Below are 18,870 nucleotides of genomic sequence, written 5' to 3' on the forward strand. Positions count from 1 at the left end.
CATTGGGGAACAGGGTTATCAGCACCGTTTTGTTTGTTTGTACGTGTGTATGTGTGTGAGGGGTTGTTTTGTTTCTTTATGTAGCCATGCTGTCCTGAAACTTGCTCTGATCTGGATCTCAGAGATCTGCCTGGCCCTGCTCTTCCCCTGCCCCCAGTGCTGGGACTAAGTGCACCCACCCACCCACCACCCAGTGAGGCGACCATTTTCTATTTCTCCTCTGTTCTTTGCTCCCTTTTCTGACTTTTTGGAACAATCAAGGCTTTTGCTGTGTATGTTCGAGTTCATGGGTGTATGCACATATGTGTGAAGGTCACAAGAGCATGTATAATATATGTATCTGGAAGCCTTAGAAACTGTCCTCAGGATAGCCTGTAAGGCAGGGTCTCACTGAACCAGGAACTCTCAAATTACACTAGAGTGGCACAGCAAAGTCCCATTTCAACAACTTACATAGTCTCTTGTGTCTTCTTGTATACATACATACATACATACATACATGTGTGTATACATATCCACATGCACACACATATATACACATTTATATGTGCATACATATGCACACACATACATATATACATATATACACATATGTATATATAACTATGTATGTATAAATATACATTTATATTATATATTATATACATATTATATATTTACATATACATATATGCACACACATGTATATGAAGGAATAAGAAGTATACTATGTAAGTTGTTGAAATGGGACTTTACTGTGTCACTTTCAGAAGAACCTGGAGACAAAGAAACAGAAGGGGACACAAGAGCCACATATATGAATACATATATAGTGCATATATATATATATATATATATATATATAAAGCACTAGGGTATCTTTCGAAGATTTATTTATGTGTATGGCTCACACATGCTTTCCCTGCATGTATGTATGAACACCACATGCATGCCTTGTGCCTGCTGAGGCCAGAAGGGCGTCAGATCCTCTGGGACTGGATTGACAGTTCTAAGCTGTCATGTGGGTGCTGGGAATTGAACTTGGATCCTCTGGAAGAATAGCCAGTGCTCTTGGCCACTGCTCCGTCCCACCAGTTCTGTTGCATGGTCATTTTCTAGCTTCACTGTGGGCAGCTTCTCCTGGAGCCTCAGGAGTGGGGCAAGGGAGGAGCACAGCTATGGATTGAGGGAGGAGTGGGTGTTTTATTTCCTTTAGTAGGTAGTGGCAACAATGTACTAGAATATGAAGGAGTGGGACTGGAGAGATGGCTCAGTGGTTAAGAGCACTGACTGCTCTTCCAAAGGTCCTGAGTTCAATTCCCAGCAACCACATGGTGGCTCACAACCATCTGTAATGGGATCCGATGCCCTCTTCTGGTGTGTCTGAAGACAGCTGCAGTGTACTCACATATATAAAATAAGTAAATCTTTAAAAAAATAATATGAAGGAGTTATGGAAACCCAGACACTTCTGGGCAATGTAAATTTCCTAGGGTGTGTGCAGAGTCCTGGAGGAGTCTTTGGGAGACTTTCAAGTGGAGCTGCCCTACTCTGCTGACATATCTACCCCTAGCCTGTCCCTGCAGGAGACCCATTGGGTGGAGAGGGGAAGGTGCCTAAGGGGTCGTGTCTGAGCCCATCATATCTCAGCAGTGGTGGTGGGATGGGGAGTGTGCCCTGGTGGTGAAACTGAATGGGGCAGGGGCAGCTGCTCCCCTCTGCTGCAGCCTTGACAGCATCAGCGTGAGGGAGACACCAAAGTGTCCCACGCAGGGGCTAAGGTCCTGCATAGCAGGAAATGGCCCTCGGATTTAGTTTAGCATCATGGACAGAGTATTGAGAGTCTCACAGGCCTGTGTGTGTACCCTGCCCTCCCTGCTGGGAGGCCGGGATCCCGGGGCAGCACAGTAACCTCTGCAGGTGATGGATCGCAGTGTCTGCCCTGGCGCAGCAGTCGTGGGGCTGCACTTGGCCTCAATTACTCCCTAGGGACCACCCCCAATCGATGGCATTCTGTGCTCAACCCCAGAAGCCTATGATAAATGGCCTGGAATTGATTTCTACTTAATTGACAATTTGGTGAACCTGTTTGCAGAATCCCAGGTTGCTCATGAGCAAGAATGTCCCTGGCCGGGGTGACAGCCAGGGGGCAGCAGAGGCTATCCAGTGATGGCAAGGGACTCCCATTGTGTCAAGCTTGAGACCCCTCTAGAAGCCTAGCGGTGTCGCCAGCCAGATCTGGGACACCCCCTAGGGAAGCGGATCCTGGAGTTGATTGCACTTAAGAAGGGGAGGCGGGCAGACACCCAGCTCTGTCTCCAGGATACCGTCTGACCCTTGGTCCCCACTTCCGATGAGTGTTCTACTGAGCAGGTCTCATGGTGAAGCCTGCCTGTCTGCCGCTCAGCTGAGGCAGCCCCTGGTACTGACCCCATCTGCCACCCAACAGTCTCTCCATGGGACTGAAGGGTGTGGCCAACCCTCCTCTCCTCCCAGCCTCACCAGTCTGAGTGGCCATCTTCCTTCCCCACCGCAGTCTCTTGCCAGCCTTAGGACTTGTACTTTCTGGCTGAAATGAGCCCTCTGACCAGACCCGCACATGGGGTAGTCCTATCCTTCCAGCTTTTCGGGAGGTTACGGCAGGATGATTGCTTGGGTTTGAAGGTGGCTTTTTAAAAGATTTACTTTTACTTTTATGTGCTTTGATGGTCTTGCCTACATGCATGCCTTTCTGTTGTGTGAGGGTTCCAGCTCCTATGGAACTGGGTTTATAGACAGATGTGAGCCGCCACGTGGGTGATGAGAATCAAACCCTGGTCCCCTGGAAGAGCAGTTGGATGCTCTTAACCCCTGAGCCATCTCTCCAGCCCCAAGTGCCTGACTCTTAAGAAATCAAGTACGACAGTGCAATCCTATGATCCCAACACTTGGTAGGTAGAGGCAGGAGCATCAGAAGTTCAAGGCCAGCATGGACTACATGAGACCCTTTCAAAAACGGAAGATGAGAGAGAGTGAAGCCTTCACAAAGGAACGCATCTGGTTTATGTAAAGCACCTATCTGCAGGTCTCATGGCCCTCTCTCCCCTGGGCTGCAAGTTTAGAAATCCACTCAGGAGCTTGCACCTCCCCAGTATTCACACCCGTAGAGAGAGCGGGAAGCCCCAGGAAGCCTTCGACTTGGGGGCGAGGCTTGTGTGAAAGTTCCCAGGGTTGCACAGAAACAGGCTCCTGCTTACCCTCACCACCTGTTCCTGGGCAGAGGCTCAGGAACCGTAACCAAAGCCCAGGTAATTCCGGCTGCAGGGCTCTTCCCAGACAAAAGCCCAGATTAAGTCATCAGGAAGGCAGAGTGAGGCCAGAGGCTGCAGTTCACCCCCAGAGCAAACAAAGGCTCTGCCCTTCTCAGATGCTGCTGTTCCAGGTCTGGTTTCTGTGCTGTGCAACCCAATGCCATCAGGAACCCTTTGGCAGCCTTCTCTCCCCTGCCAGTCCTGGCTTGGCATGGCCCACTTCTTCGGAGCCCCAGCCTGCACCCTCACAAAGGAGGCAGCACCAGGAGAGTGAGCTGCTGAGCCAGTTGAGTAGAGGAAGATCCCCTGCCTCTGCACATGGTGTGCAGGGGCCGGTGGATTCCACTTCCTCACCCTGGAAGTTGTTTCCCCAGCTGAGGCTGCTGCCCCCATGGCTTCTGATCTGTGGCTGAACTCCACTCTGTTTGTGGGTAATGGGAAGTGGGGCAGGAGATCAAACGAGTCTGTGACGTTAGCTCCGTGTGGCCTTGAGCAAGCTGCCTTGCTTCTGGGGCTCAGTTGACTGGCTGTGTGGTCCCCAAACCACAGATGTTGGTAGGAACCTGCCAAGCTGCAGAAGATCCTGGTTTGTCAGCAATGGGGCCAGAGCTACTGAGCCTTTTCTGAGTGTGCAGTGGGGCCTCACTCAGCATTGCTGGAGAAGGATGTTGAGGTTTTCCCCAGTCTTTCTTGATTGAGCAGGAGGCCTCTGACCTTGCAAAGTAAAGTGGGGGATCAGGAGGCCTGGGAATGTAAGAGCCCTCCCAAGGCCCATAGTGGGCTGAGTTGGTCCTTGGTTGGGCAAGCCTTAGCCCACACACCGAGGAGATGCAGTTAGTACCTGGTACCCTGCCAATGACCCCAAGAGGCAGTTGGCACACTAGAGAGTAGCCATTTCATGACTGCACCTCACTTTCTGGAGCAGGGTCTCATGTAGCCCAGGCTGGCTTTGAACTCATTATATAGCCAAAGAGGATCTTGAACGCTCAGTCTTTCTTCTTTTATCTCCTGAGTGCTGGGAGTCATCGGTATGTGCCTGGGGTCATTGGCGTGTGCCACCACACCCAGATTTTACAGTGCCGGGAGCAGATCAAGGACTTCGTGTAGACTAGACACACTCTACCAGCTGAGCCCTAGCTCCAATACCAATATGGTGTCTTTTGACGCGCCAACAGCAGAGCCTGGACTTTCAACCTGGATGAGAAAGAATGCTCACCTGAAGTGGGGCTCAGAGCCACAACAGTGTCTGGAGCATGCTCTGTGAGATCAAGACGCCTGCTTGGGAGAGCAGAACGCAGCAGCTCACTGCCATGGCTGCCTTAGCCTCAGCTTGCCTGCCCGTAAGCAGGAAGAGTCCCAGGTTCTAAATTCTTAGGCCAAGAATTAGTCAGGGTCTCCCTGGGTAGGGCTTTCTGGACGGTTCTATAAACTCTGCCGTTGTTTTAAGTGAGGAGAGACATGCCCATCTAAGTTGATGTGAGGGCGTTCCCCAGCTTGTCCCACAAGAAAACTGAGTCTCCCACAGCAATGTGCTAAATTATGCCCCAAGTAGTGTCCAAACCCCACCCCAGACCCATCTTGGAAAGGGTCTCTGCAGATGAGGTTTGCTATGTGACTGGTGATCAGGTCGCGTTTCATCCAGTGACAACTGTCTTTAAAGTGACAGGCAGGGAAAGAGTAGTCATGGGGTGACAGAGGTGGTGATGTGGCCACAAGCCAAGGGAGGCATAGAGAAAGGCAGGTCCCATCACACCCAGGCATCTGATTTCCGGCCTCTGGGGCTATTAATTCCTTTGCATCAAGCCACACTGAGGGTAGCTGTGGTCTTAGACTCAGAGCACTTCTACACAGACCTGGTGTGTGACCCTAAAACCAACTGACAGCTTCTTGGCCCCCTCCCTGAGCTTGGCTCTGCCGTCTGGCCCACGCCAACTCAACTCTCTTATCCCTTTTCCTGTCCTGACTTGGAAGGCCTGGGCAACACACGCAGACTTATATCATACTTCTGTGATTCTAATGGGGCGAGTCGCTAGAGCTCAGAGCAGGAGTGGAGAGGGAGGGTCTCAGGAAAGAGCGGTTTGCTGGAGAGGCTTGGGCAGGAGTGAGTAAGGAGAGGCTGACTGCCAGGAAGCTGGGAGTGGTGTGCTGGACGTGGCAGCTGCTGCCAGCTGTGAGCCCAGCTGGTTATGTGGGCGTGGCCTGCTTCCACCTCAGATGGGAAGACAGCAGGTAATACCTGTGCTCCTGAAAGCTGGGGAGAGGCCTTCTCAGGTCTCCCCTTCTGAGGTGTCTAGATGGGCTAGCTCGGTGGGCCAGAAGCGCAACTCTGACCCAGGCCTGGCCTCTTCCTGCTTTGCTCCCTCCCTCAGCTGAACCCAGTCTGGAATTCAAGGTGTGTTTTTGTTTTGTCCACTTGAGGATCAATGCCAATATCTTGTATGGCAATTAAGTGCCCATTGGCCTCTTCCTCTTTCCCACACCAAGCCCTGCCCAAGGCAGGGTGACCTGGTCCAGCCCCTCACTCTTCCACCCAAAAGAAAATAAATAGTCAGGACTTCGGGGCGTGGGGGGGCTGCAGGAGGGGCTGCCCAATGCAATCAGCCAAAGAGGCCTAGAGCTTTGCAAGCGACTTGATTAATCAATGTAATGGTTTTGCAACCTGAGTCCAGGAAGCTGGGGTTAAGGCTTTTGTGTCCGGTGCCAGTGCCTAAGCCCCTGCCCATCAAGAATGTGAGCTCCCAGACCCCAGTCAGTCCCACCACCTGAAACCGGAGACCGGGGCCCAGCAGTGTTGACTCTGGCTCCTGGACAGGGTCCCAGCTTCTTCAGACTCTGCAAGGCTACTCCGTAGGAGTAATTGGGGTACTTTCCTTGAGGTCACGTGTTAACTAGGGCCATAAGGCTTTTCGTTCCAAAATGCAGACCTTTCGGTCGCTGACACTGGTTTGAATGTTTAATACAGCCAGGAGCTGTGTTAGTTTTAACCGATTTTGTGAATTCTCCATCACTTCCAACCCTCATGGCCGCTCCCAGGAAAGGCAGGGAGCTCAGCCCTGATGGGGATGGGCTTCTCTTGGTCTGAGATAAAGCTGATGGAGCACAGGTTTTCAGTACCAACCTGTCCTGGGCACAGACACCCACTAGTGAGCCAGGAGCAAGCTGGCAGTGAGGCCCGGAGGCAGGAATCCACCTCTTGGCTATTCTCCGTCAGCCCCCTTCTCCTAGGAAACATGTCACAGAAGGGAAGCAGGGATTGCTGGGGTGTTGCAGGGAGCTGTGGGTAGTGCAGATGCTCCACCCACTCTGGCTGTGCTGGGTAAGGGGCAGCTTTACTTCATCTCTGAGATGATGGAGTTTGGAGTTTTTAGATGGAGAGATGAAATGTCCCCTGGTGGTGAAGGTTTAAAGGGAACCACAGACCTACCCTGGGGTCTAATGGTGTTGAGGGCCAGGCTGTGTTCAGGAACTGAATAATTCTGCACCCGCCCCCGCCCTGCTTCCTCAGAGTAAGCTGTTCACTTTCAGGAGTGCCCTGGCCGGGTGGACGGCCCAGACTGGGCCCAGTGCCTGCTTCCCAGCCACTCACTTTGGACAAATACAGTGACCTGTGTTGAGCCTGGAGCGCCAACCTTTTCATCGAGAAAGATTTAATTTATTGGGAGCGCAAAGCCACAAATCACAGGCTTGGAGATTTATCGCCTCCAGGGGCAGAATGGACCACGGAGAGGATGCAGTCTCCCCAGCTCGACCCACTCCTTTAATAAAGTTGAAAATGTAAAATATGCCTGCTCCACCCCGCGCAGCGCTGTGGGCAGTGGGCAGGGTTTATGGAAGGAAGTACAGGACAGAGTCCCCATCTCATTACAGGAGAGACACAGCCAGTGGCTGGAAGGCCGCTGCCCAAGCACTTGTGATTAAAGTGGGGCAGCTTAGAGAGCCTAGTACTGCATGGGGGTGGGGAGGCACTGTTCCCACACCTCGGGGGCTTTGGAGCCTGGGGCTGCAGCCAAGCTAAGACAGCAGCTGATCACCTATAAACCGTGCCCGGAAAGAAGTGACATTCCCAGACCAGAAACTTGCAGCAGGTGGCATTTGGAGGAAATGGAACAGCACTGTAGGTTTCTATGTGGTTGAAAGGTGTGGGTTGGGAGGTCCTCTGCTCCACTCGTATCTTGTCCCTTACAGTCCTGGGACCCGTTTGCGTTTAGGACACTCTTCCCACACTCCTGTTCTGCCCTTGCAGAAAGAGAAAGCTGGGAGAAGCGGGCAGAGGTCTCTGTGTGGTTGCTGAGGGGTCCATTTCCCAACTGTGCACGCAGGCTTCCCCTGCTGGGCAGTTGACATGGGTTCTGGGAAGTGGCCAGTACCTGCAGGACCAGGGCAGGTTAGGCAGGCGCTGAGTGGCCTTTCCTCCAGTTGGGGCTGAGCCGAGGGTGGGGCTGCTGCCTCCAACCCGGGCTTGATCTTCCGTATTATTTGTATTTTTGCTATGAGATCTGAGCGTTTCCACGTCCCTTTTAGTTCTAAGTACTTTGGGTAGAAGACCAGATGTAAGCAGGCTGGGCCTAGAAGTTTGAAAGGAGAGAATAGGCTGTCCCGGTATTCGGGATGTGCCTCCTGGTCCAAGCCTGGCATGTGTAGGTAGACCTGGCTGGGTGGGTGGAAATGCGAAGAGGTGTGTGTGTGTGTGTGTGTGTGTGTGTATGAGAGAGAGACAGACAGACAGAGACAGAGAAAAAGACATACAGAGAGAGAGAAAGAGAGACATACAGAGAGAGAGAGAGGGAGAGAGAGAGAGAGAGAGAGAGAGAGAGAGAGAGAGAGAGAGAGAGAGAGGAGACACGGAAAGGAGGGATAATCAGAGTGGGCCCTAGGTGAAGCCTAGAGATTGCTTGCAGGGCAGACAGCTGCTATGCCTAATGATAGGAGTTAGAGCTTGGGGACCCATCTCTCCCAGTTTCCCCGAGGAGTCCCAGACCTGCAGGGCCACTTCTGGCCACTTCTACCACTGTCTGTGACTTCCCTCGTCCTTTAGGTCCTGCCAGACCCCTGACAGCTGTTGTCTGCTCCTTCGGAGAATTGTTCTAAAGCTTGATGCAGGCGTCTTCACAGGAGCAGTTCAGAGTCTGAGTTAGCCCCTCAGGAGAGTTCAGAGTCATATGCTCAGACCACCAGGCACAGATGGATGGATGGTCAAACCTCTTTAGCTACACGCAGGAAAATGAAAATGGACCCTCAATGGTGAAGGCTGTATTCAAGGCCACGAAGAAGGTGAGGTTCCAAGAGGGCCTTGTCTAGCCTCCAACTGAGAGTGACTCTTTAAGGGACACCCTGGGTCAACCTCCCACTCACCCCACAGTGGGTCCCCTCTGTAGACTGTCAGGCTACTATGAAAGGATACTCTGATCCCATGCTGCTCTCTTGGTGGACACCTGCTCCCTTCTGTGGCACCATCCTTGACAGTACATGCTTTCATTGGCCTTCAGAATAGTGCCTGGTTCCAGAGCCCAGGGCCCTTTCTTAGACGTTTGTCTGATAGACGGCATTGAGGTCCCTCTGATGAGGGCGACACTTGGCCTCTGAGGAGCAGCATGGTGAATGGTCAGAGCCGGAGGAGTTCCGGCAGGACAGGGGAGCATGCCTGTGTGTGCATGACTGTGTCTATGATGTCTCTTTGTGAATTCCTGTGTGTGTGAGCACGTGATTAGGTGCACACCAGCATGTGCACACGTCTGTATTTAGAGCAGTGCGTGCATGCATGTGTTTGTGTGCATTCATGTGACTGGACATTCTGTAGCCATGTGCACACACAGGATGGGCAACAACACCTTGAGTGTGTGGGTGTGTGCGTGTAAGGAGCTCACTCTCCAGGCTCTGCTGTGTCAGCATCCTGGGATTGGAGTCCTGAGATCCTAGGAAGGAGACACCTGGACTGCTTTGCCATGTCAGCGGCTGCCCCCAGCCCAGCCCAGCTCTTTGAGCCTGCTGTGACCTCGTGTCAAGCTGCATAGGCCTTGGCAGAGATGGCCTCCTGGCCCCATGCCCCAGCTAACACTCACTCCAGTTCTGGGTCCACCCACTTGTCCAGCCCCTACCCCCCACCCAAGCACTCTACTTAATGTCTTTCTCATCAGGAGTTTTAAATTATAAGCCTAAATGAGGTCTATAAATTTAACTTCATAAAATCCCGCACACATCATTCTCCAACAGAAACAGCTCTCTAAGAAATATTTTCCCTGCGACCCCCTCCCCCTGTGCAATATAACATTTATTCTAATATTAAAATGGCAGGTGTTCTATAAATCGTGAGTCTTCTGCACTCTTCATTGATTTCCCCGCAGCCTCCGGCCCGTGTGTAGAAGCCAAGTGTGAATATCAGTCTATTCGATTGAGATTCATACCCTATTTGGGGGTCAAAGAGCGAGACCTTGTGAGCTTGAACTTCTATCAGCCCAACACTGATCAATATTTGGAGATATATTGGGGGTTATCTGCTCAAACAGATTAAGTGGCTATAAGTACAAGACAAGGGGCCATTGGTGCCTCCTAAGAGGCGACATTCTGGGAGCCATCGGCCAAGAGACAGGTTAAAGGCAACTGAGGAGTAGGGCTCAACCCAGAATTTCTTTTTGTTCACTTTTCTCAGCTGGGGCATGTGGGAGCCCAAAGATATGGCCTCCAAGGCCTAGGAAGGCCAAAGTTCCTGAGAGGTGAGCCGGGGCAGTGCCTCTAAGCCAAAAGGAGGTTTCTTTCCCTTACATGCTTCAAGACCATAAACCTGCCCCAAGTCATCATGGCTGCTTCCTTCCAAGGCCTCTGCCTCCTCTTGCCTCTATGACTCCCTGCCTTGAGTCTCTCATTATTCTATGTTCCCTGGGTGGCTGCCCCCCCAGAAGCCTCCTCTGATTCTGCCTTGGAGCCCACCTCCTTCTGTTTGACCCTCAGGTCCTCTGGGGACAGGCTCCAGGCTTTCCTCCTCCCCACTCCGGCCCTGAGTTCACTTCACTCATTCCATGTTTTCTGAACACATGCTGTGTAGGCCTGGGCACGAAGTCTGCAGACGCTAACACCCCCCCCCCCCGCCCCATAGGTCCTGCCAGCCTCTGGGGAGAGCCCATGCTTAGCTTAGTGAGGGGCCGCAGCTGCAGCCACCCACAGGAACCTGCTACCCTTATCCTACGATGTGGAGTTAGAGCTCAGGACCCACGCCTCCCAGCATAGTCCAAGGTGCCTCACTGTAACACCTTCGTTCAGGCCGTGCCCTTGTGATGACTTCCACCCCTGCCTCCTCACAGATCACTGCCAGGGCTGCTTGAGGCCCTGACAGCTGCCGGCCTCTGACACATAATGCATGTGCTCTGTTAAGTTATTAGGGAGATAAATAATTTGAACTCTGACTTTTTACCTTTTCCCCCAGTGGGCGGGCCGCCCGGAAGCCTACCTCTCCCACCGAAGGAATAATTTCATTAGTAGCATCGCACAGCTGGCAGAGGCAACCCCGTGAAGCTCTGAGTGGAAATTCTTTATGGAGATGAGAGACAGGAATATGAAAATTTAAGCCAGAGCGGATGTAATTTAACTCAGCATTATTCCTCAGGGACACAAATCCTTTGTAATATTGTCTCGGATTTGGGAGGCCAGAGCAGGGTCATTGGGCCTTGGGGTGGCTGAGGGGTTTAAATCCTACCCCTATCAGGTTATAAAGAGGCGGTGGGTGGTTAGGGAATCTTCTGGGTCATGGGATGCAGCAACAGACCTTGCCCAGAGTATGAGGCTGGATGGCAGCAAGGGACTGGGGAAAGCATCAGGTCTTAGGAAGAGAGGGGCTTGTAGGCTTGCTGCCCACCTGGGCTAGTTCCTTAAGAACTTGTTCTCAGTACCAAATAGGGACCTGCATGTCCACACACCACTGTCCTAGGAGCCCAGTCAGCTCCAGAAGGGAGCCAGTCTGGACAGTTCTGTTATTGTAGAAATGTAAGGGCCACAGTAAGAAAGGACCACCAACTTGGCAACTGGATGAGCTCAGGTCTGTCTCAGCCTAGATTCAAGTGCTGAGAGCCTCTTTGGCTTAGAGGGAGAATCAGCCCAGCCTCTCCTGTACACTGTGAAGCCTGGGTGGTGAACTGGCCCACCTCTGCCTCTGTTCTCTGCTGCTGTGCCGCCCTGAGTGATGGGACAGCCTGAGATCACCCACTTGGTTTGTCAGCTTTAGAGTCTAGCAACTCTTTTGTGCCTTTACACGGAAGAACCCAAACAATTAAAAAGGCAGTCATTCTACCCCCCCACCCCCCCCACCCCCCCACCTCCCCACCCCGCTTGTGATCCTAGCACTTGGCTGAGCCTGGGGATCAGAGGTTCAAACCCAGCTCAGTTTGAGGATAGCCTGAGCTACATCATGAGGCCCTGTCTAAAACAGTTGTGGTGGGGGATTAGTTTCAACCAATAGGCACATTTAAAAATGCTTTTCTCTTTTATATGAAAAATTCGTACTTGGACTCCCGTGACTCCCTGGAAGGATAACGATTAGGAACCTTTGCAATATAATTTACTTTCCTTAAACACTTAGTATTTGTTTGTTTCCTTGTTTGAGACAGGGTTTCATGTCACCCTAGGCTGGTTCCAAACTGCTGGGTACTTGCAGTGCATCTGGAACTGCTGCTGACTCTGCACCATCACTTCAGTCAACAGGGGAGTAGGGTCCTGGCTTACCTGCTGTTATGGACGAGCTGCTTTCACCCAGACAAAACCATAAAAAAATGCAAGGAACGAAGATGTGGCTCAGGGAGCTCAGTGATCAAGACACTCACTGCTTCTCCTTCCTGAGGACCCAAGTTCAGTTCCCAGCACCCACATCAGGAGGCTCACAGCCATCTGGAACACTATTCCCAGGTAATCCAGTGCCTCTGACCTCTACAGGCTGCATGCACGCACGCGCTCATGCATGCATACACACAGAGACGTGTGTGTGTGTGTGTGTGTGTGTGTGTGTGTGTGTGTGTGTGTGTGTACAGAGATTATGAGAATTGAACATGTGGGTGAAATGAGGCTTTGTATTTTCCAAATTCTCCTGAGGGAATGACAGCAAAGACTGAGGGGTCCACAAACATCGAGCCCCACCCTCTTCTTTCTGCCCCTAGGATTTGGACCCATAGGGGAGGGAGCTGAGTGGGACTCCTGGGCACAGTGGCTACCAGGCTTTGTGACTTGAGCCCTTAACAGGTGGCCAGGGTGACGGGGCAGCACTACCTGCCCTATCCCATTTTAAATGCCTGGTGGCGCCTAGACTTCATAACCCTGCTGGCCACAGCATCATCTGGGACAGGGGTGGAAGGTCCTGGACACCATACACCTTGACAGCTTGGCCACTCTGGAAGTTCTGCTAATGTCCCCTGAAGGACATCAATTCTGTTCTGACCCAAATCAGAGGTAGCCAAGGCCTGGGGTAGGTGAGAAATGGGTCTGCCTACCCATAAAGCCCTGCCAGTTATACACTTCAGACAAGCCTGCTGGCCTTAGTTCCACCCCACCCCCACCATCCTCCATTTTAACTAATGGGACACTTAGTTTAATGAGGAGAGTTTGCATAAGAGAAACCTGCTAATTAAATTTTAAACCTTGTCATTCATGGGATTAGCTAGAAGTCTGAACAAAGCGTTGAGGGTGGGAGGGGCAGCTAGCCCTCTCCAGAGAAGCTAGGTATGGTGCCCAGTTTTTTCCTCCCATACTCATGAGTTTGGGGAGTGGGGGTGTAGATCTTAGGTGCAATCTTTCCTGGAGGACTAGCTCAAACAGGAATCTTCTGGAAAGTGTAGGGTCCCGTGTCTTAAATTCTCCATGGCAGTTTGGGACATGCCTGGAGACAAAATGGTCTGAAGTCCTGTGGACACATCCTCAGTCCTGGATACCCAGGTGATGCAACAGTAGACGGCTCCTTTCCAAGGAGACTGGCCCATGTCTTTCAGTGCCTTCTGCCTGTATTCCACAGTAAGGGTCCAGGAAGTCCCCATCCCATTCAGAGCAAGTGGCAATCAAACCCATTTCTCCAAAGGGTGGATGCTCCCCTCCCAGAAGCATAGCTCCCCCAGCAAAGAGAGACAACTCGGAGGGAGCGGGTGGGCATCACAGAACTTTATCTCTGAGGTAAGGCAAGGCTAGTGACCAGGATGAACCAGCCAGGGGACATTACCAGGGGGTAGGAGAGAGCTACTTCACAATTGAGTACTAAGCCCTTGGAGGGCAATATGTCCCTTAAGCCTCCTCACCAGGAAGGGTGCTCCAAGGCCAAGGCAAACCTGTAGGGACCCAGGTTCATGTGTGGGTAGAGTATATATTCCTAATACTAATGGTTTAGAGGCTAGGCCCTGGCTGTTGCCACTCAGGCTGTGGGGAGGGCTTGAAAGAACAAGCCTGTTTTCTACTGCCATAAGGCCCAGGTCCACCTTAGGGAGAAGCTAGGGTTGACTCAACAGATCAGTTGCCCAGTTTGCCCATCTGCTGGGAGCCAGGCTCTGGTGGCAAGAGGAGGTAACCTGTGAAGGTTTGTATATGCTCGGCCCAGGGAGTGGCATAATTAGAAGGTGCGACCCTGTTGGAGTAGGTGTATCACCGTGGGCATGGGTTTTAAGACCCCCTGGAAGTGATCATTCTGCTAGCAGCCTTCAGATGAAGATTTAGGACTCTTAGTTCCTCCTGCACCATGCCTGCCTGGACGCTGCCATGTTCCTGCCTTGATGATAATGGACTGAACCTCTGAACCTGAAAGCCCCAATTAAATGTCGTTCTTTATAAGACTTGCCTTGGGGCTAGAGAGATGGCTCAGTGGTTAAGAGCACTGACTGCTCTTCCAGAGGTCCTGAGTTCAAGTCCCAGCAACCACATGGTGGCTCACAACCATCTGTACTGGGATCTGATGCCTTCTTCTGGTGTCTGAAGATAATAAATAAATCTTTTTTTTTTTTTTTAAGAAAAATAAGACTTGCTATGGTCATGGTGTCTGTTCACAGTAGTAAAGCCCTAACTATGACAGTCTTCTTTTTAAAGGAGATAAAAGTCACATAACAGAACTAGATGCAATGAGTGAGTGCTGACCTCCTTCCCCACACTGGGCTCCATGAAATTCCATCTTCCAGAACAGAGCTTGGGTCCCTCAGCCTTCCTTGCTTATCCCAAATTCTACTTGCATCAGATCTTTCCGACATTTCTTGTGTTCATGTTGGGAGTCATGTGCTTTCTCCTCTTCCTGTGCAGACCCTAAGGTGCACCAATCCTTCAGTGCGGCTGAAAACATCCCCTCAGTAACGAGGACCAGGGTTTGAGTTATACATTTATTGACGGATAGGCGTTTGGTCTGCTTCCGTTTGCCCAGAGTGAACAGTGAGCAAGCACTTGCTGGGCTCTTGTTTTAAGTTCTGCAGGGTGGGAACCTAAGCCTGGATTCGACGAAAACTGTTTGCTTCAAGGAACTTCGTACTGGTTTCCCCCCAGTCCCGCAGTACCATTTCTATTTCCGGTTTCCCCCAGTCCGGCAGTACCATTTTTATTTTCTAGCAGCTACGCACTGGGTCCCATTTTCCCACATTTGTGGCATTTTTGCTGTTTGTTTGCTTTGGTGGTGTTGGGAATTGTACCTGGGGTGCTGCGCTTATTGAAAGAGTGTGGTGCCAAGGCGGTCCAACTCCTGTGGTCTGATTTGCATTTTCCTGATGACTGAGACTAAGGCAAATGAAGCTCAAAGAGGGGCCAGCCCAGTGACTGCCAGATCTCACAGCTGATCAAAAGTGAGCTGAGCTGAGTTTCCGCCCAGAGTTCTCCTCCAGGACTTCCCCTTGATCACACATCTCCACCGCCCGATCCCCACCCCAGCCTCCAGGGTAAAACCTATCCCAGTGTGAAACTGTGCAGCTAGAGAAAGGCTGCCTGAGGTACCAGCCCAAAGCTCCAGCCTGTGCCTCATACCGGCGCTACCAGATCATCAGTAATGGGCCTGTAGGGCTTGCAGGGAACCCCAGGCAGCCCCGCTTCATTTAGTAGCCCACGCACACTCCCTTGCCCCATCTCCGAAGATGCCAGGCTCACTCAGCCTGGCAGAAATGCCTGCTCCCCACCCACCCCCGCCCCGCCCCGACAGTGCGGGGAGAATCCACGCACTCGAGGACTCTGGCTGGGTGTCACTGTGGAATCTGTCTGGGCAGCTCCACTTCCACTGCCCCCGCGGGCTAGAGAACCGGGACCTTTCTCAGACACGATCTTGGACTCTATCCATATGTCCAGTTATGGCAGCTGGTTCCTGGTGTCACACCTGCTTCGGAAATGCCAAGAGGGGGGTGGCTGGTCAGGGAGGACTAGTTTTATGGTAAAAAATGAGCCGCGGTTGCATCTGCTTCAGAAGGGTGGGAGCCATCACCTGAGGTCGCCCAGGCAGATGGATGAAAACTCTGCTTATGAAGTCACTGCTCCCCTATTAATTAGGGGGGAGGGGGCCCTCCCATGCTGCAGCGGACCTCACCAGTGGCCAAAAGCTTGTCAACATTTTCCGAGGAGAATGAAAATGTAAATAGCTTTCAGATCCTTCAATGTCACCAAGGTATGGAAGAAGGTGGCCACACTGGTCTCATTTATCTCGCTGCGGATTTAAAGAGCTTTTTTCTATTAAATTTCCTAAAATTAATGTTTTATGTTGCTCAGAGTAATTTGAACAATTATGGGCTTAAAGAATTGATCATTACAGCCCCTAGGATTCAGCACTCCACACTGGAACCGTTGAAACCCTTCTGATTTATCGCCTCGGCGACTCCACAGGACTTGCCCTGGAACTGGACCCTTCCAGCTACAACCCTCTTGAGCAGCCTGGGGGCTGGCCCAGTGGCAGATGGTAGGGAGGGGGGGACGGGGGAGGAGTGTGTCCCCAGGTGTCCTAGACTGAAGGGGTCCTAAGTATGAATTTTGCATATAAGACAGAAAAAGCTTTTTAAAATTAGTTTGTTGGTTGAAATTAACCTCCCCACCCCTTCTAGGCAGGTCACTATGTGGTGCATGTTATTTTCAAACGGATCTGGGTTTGAATTCCTGATCATTTACGCCTAAGCTTCCCAAGTGCTAGGATTATGAGCAGTGCCACCAAACCTGTAGGCAAAAATGCTCCCTCTCTTAAAAATCACCGGGGTTCTTCCCCTTAAAGATACAATATAGCTGCTAGACTCAGGCTCACAAGTTAACAAGCCCAGGTGGGTGATCGCAGCCTCCCCACCCCCACCATTCCTCTGTGCTTCCCACCCAAAGCCCGTGGGACTTTCCTGCTGGCTGGTTGATGAGCAGATGGGTACAGGCTGACCCACGCCATCCTTGGGCAGGGGCGTCTCTGCGATCAATCAAGAGATGCATTCAAAACGCAGGCCGGGATCCAGGACCCTGAACATGCTTCTCTCAGTTACCTAGGGCTAGTCCCTGTCTGCCCCACCCCCACCCCAGCCCGCTGACCCGGGTACTTTAACCCCCCTGGAGTCCGAGGCTCCGGGAGGCCAGGCGGTAGGGAGGCCAGGCACTGCATCCTGAATTTCAGATGGATACCTCACTCATGCACCACCCGCAGTAAATCCCTGCAGATCTACACCACCTGCAACCCTGGGGCAGGGCTTCACCTCCCCCCACTCCTCCTGAAGACAGCTGGTAGCCTGCATCCCCTCAGTTCCTCTGGAACCTCACTGGATACCTGCTGGTGAGTAGGGGCTCGGCCGTGAGGCCAGTATCTGCATTCAGATTCCTGCAGCTTGAGCTTGAGCAGAACGGGGAGGGGGACAGGTGGTTCTGATCTGTGCTGCTGTGCAAGCACAGGCCTCTAGGCCTTTGGGAGCTGGGGAGGATAATTAGACAGCAGTCCTATTGGGATTGTTCAGATAGGGAAACTGAGGCAAGCAAGATTAGTCAAGAGAACACACTCAGGATCTACAAAGGTGGGCAGTACCTCAGGCATTTGCCCTCAGCGCCACCCCATTTCCTGCTACTTTGGTGCTAAGGTTATCGACAAGGCCAGCTGGAGAGAGCCAGTGGGGCTCAGCAGACAGGAGGAGGGCCCTAGGGGACGCTTAGCACTTCATTAACCTGTCAACGCCTAAAAGGTCCCGAGTGGCCTGGGGTGAGGGGCTGTAGGCTGGCCTGGTGGGTGGAGCTTGAACTGCTGTCTCTTCAGTGGCCGGCCTCCTAAAAGAAAATTCAAATTCTTCTCTTCCACCTCAGTTCTCCACCCTCCACACCTCACTTCTCTCAGACTAGCACTGTCCTCTTGCCATGCCTGGTAGATCCCAGGAGTGCGTCTTGTCTCTCTCCTAGTACACAGACATGGCCTTAAAAGCCCTTCAAGTCAGTCAGTGAGTGGTGGTGCACACCTTTAAACCCAGCACTCTGTGAGTTCAGGCTAGCCTGGTCTACAGAGTGAGTTCCAGGACAGCTAGATCTACACAGAGAAACCCTGCCTAGGGGCAGGGGATGCGGGACTCTTTCTTACCTGTTTTACCGGGAGGCATGGTGACCCGGTTCACCAGGCAGTTCAGGATAGAGCTGTAGGTCTGGGAAGTGGAGCTGGGCAGGGCTCCTTTTTACCACAGCAGGTGCCCCACCAGGATAAACCCTTCCTACTCTGGACTTCAGGCTCCCTGTGGGCAACAGCCGGTGGATGAGTGTGCAGAAGTCTGGAGACAGGCTTGCGAGATAGAGTTCAGGAGCTCAGCCGTGAGAGTTCCTGGCCCTGGCTCACTGTACTCTGAATGCACTGTGAAGGGGCTCCTCTCTGCCCTTTTGGGGCCAAGTCTATCTGGCCGCTCTCTCTGCCTCTCTCCCCCTTCCCTCCTCTCCATGGGCCTGGCTGCCTCCTTAGTGAGAAGGGTGGGTGCTGGAGATATTCACAGAGTGCCTAAAAACACCCGTAACATCAGATCTCTCAGCTGAGGCCCATTCAAGAGACACAAAGTTCCGTGGAGATGAGGATTGGGCGAGCAGAGTCCCTCGTGAGAAGATCCCAGGCCATACCAACCGTTTTCTGTGCAGTAAACAGCACTTGCCATCCCTCACCCCAGAATCAATCTACCCTCTTCCTCCTCCTCCAGTACCCTGTCCAGACGCCCATTCTACCCGAGGGAAACCCTCAGTGGAGGTCAGCCCTGCAGACCCACAGAGAGGTGGAGTGTGTTCCCGTCACTGTTGCTTTCCTGGTCTCTACTGAACACAGCCTGACAGGCTGGTGGCCCTGCCCTGACCTTTAGGTTTCCCTTTCAAGGGCTCTGGCCTTCCTGTTTAGGGTTCACAGAAGTCGTCACTGGCTCTAGGTTACACAGCAAGTTAGCAGGGCAGTTAAGGCTCTGGAATCCAAATTACAGAGCACCTGAGTCTTCCTGGAGCCTCCTCATGGCACTCCCTGCTGTGTTTGGTGGCTCCTTGGACATCCCAGAGCTCAGCCTGGGCGATGTGGAGACCTTAGTCATTGCCCCCACCCCCACCCCGTGAATAGTCAGTCTTATGCCTACTTCCAGGGCTCAGTGGTTTGGAAAAAAACCAGAGAGAGCAAGCAGATGCCAAACCGATACCAGGGGCCTGTCTTAGCGCCAGCACC

Source organism: Rattus norvegicus, chromosome 3, assembly GCF_021556685.1.
Source record: "Rattus norvegicus strain SHRSP/BbbUtx chromosome 3, alternate assembly SHRSP_T2T, whole genome shotgun sequence".
In the NCBI taxonomy this organism is placed as follows: Eukaryota; Metazoa; Chordata; class Mammalia; order Rodentia; family Muridae; genus Rattus; species Rattus norvegicus.